General features: G+C 35.6%; 1 pseudogene; it reads left to right on the forward strand.

The window, feature by feature from the left end:
- Positions 1-434: 434 nt before the first annotated feature.
- Positions 435-568, forward strand: LOC134757215 (uncharacterized; annotated as a pseudogene).
- Positions 569-1,644: the final 1,076 nt, after the last annotated feature.

Here is a 1,644-nt window from a genome sequence, read left to right on the forward strand (position 1 = left end):
TCACTTAATATGCTTTGGAGACCTTTCATCTCAGTATGCATAAGTCTACCCGACTCTCTCTAACAATAGCATGGTGTTTCGTACCATAATATATTTAAATTCTTGGTATACATTTTGGATCTTTTCAATATGTTTTGATATTACAAATAATGCTGCAATATGTATTCATATAGATGCACATATCTTTGTGAATATATGTATTTCGGAATGATAGGTTTCTAGAAATAAGTTGTTAAAGTATGTATGCATTGCAGTTTTTAATAGATACTAGCAATTTGCCTTGAAAAATGCCTTCATCAATGTTCACAGCCACTAGAAAAATAAAAGTGCCTGATTTCCCAAATCTTCAACAACTCAATATTATCAATTTTTTTCTCTTCTGTAAATCTGATGGATTTTAAGAGGGTAATTCATTGTTTGAATATACTTAATATGTCACTTCTCGGCCTTTTGGCTAAGATCAAGTGAATATACTTAATGTATTTTTTTGCTTACAGTGAGGTTGAGTACTGTTCATATTGGCTAATTTCACAATTTCACAATTTTTTTTCTCTTGTGAATTGTCTGTTTCCATTCTTTACCCATTTCCTAGTGATTTTAAATCTTTTTGTTTCATCTTTTTCTTTTAGATTTGAACAAAACACTTTATGTATTTTCTCAATACTAACCTGTCTATATTACCATTTGTGAATACAAACATGTCTCCATTACATCAGAAATCCATCCCTAAACACCAGAAACTGAATGAAAATACTAATGAGGATTCCATTTCCTATCAATATAACACTGCCAGTCAATTTCCTAAAACACCGGAATATGTCAATGTATTTAACAAATTATTTAGTACATAAGATGCATACAACATTGCTTCCTTTAAATCTTTTTAGAGAAAGGATCTTACTCTGATGCCCGGGCTGGAGTACAGTGGCATGATCATAATTCACTGCAGCCTGTAAATCCTGAGCTCAAGCAATCCTCCCACCTCAGCCTCCTGAGTAGCTGGGACTACAGGTGAGTGCCACCGCACCCAGCTAAGTTTCTAATTTTTGGTAGAAAGAGAGTCTTGCTATATTGACCAGGCTGGTCTTAAACTTCTGGCCTCAAGCAATCCTCCTGCCTTGACCTTCCTAAGTGCTGGGATTAGGCATGAGCCACCCCACCTCACAAAACATTGTTTCCTGATCACCAAACAGTTCACGTGACTTTTAACAGACATTTGCTTGTGTGTAGCCATCAACATCCTACTCACATCCCTTTGTTAACACTTGGCACTTTTCAAAACATCTGCATGTGATTCTGACATCCTTCCAATTATAACTGGAAAGTAACTGGAAAATTCTTCCCCTTTCCCTCCCACACACCCTACTTTGTTTAAAAATATTGAGTTTGGGGAATGTACAAATAAAATGTTCTATATAAATATTGGTTCAAAAAATACTGTATTGGAGAGATATGTACATTTTATGAGGTCTGAGTGTTGAAGATAAGAGGAGTTCTACTGAGAAAAGAATACCTGGGGAGGCTGCTTGTCAGGTATACTCAAAAACGTTTACTTTCAGCCTCGCCATTTTGGATTTTTGTTTGTTTGTTTGTTTGTTTTTTGAGACAGTCTCACTCTGTTGCCCAGGGTGTAGTGCAGTGGCA

Source organism: Gorilla gorilla, chromosome 15 (assembly GCF_029281585.2).
Source record: "Gorilla gorilla gorilla isolate KB3781 chromosome 15, NHGRI_mGorGor1-v2.1_pri, whole genome shotgun sequence".
Classification (NCBI taxonomy): Eukaryota; Metazoa; Chordata; class Mammalia; order Primates; family Hominidae; genus Gorilla; species Gorilla gorilla.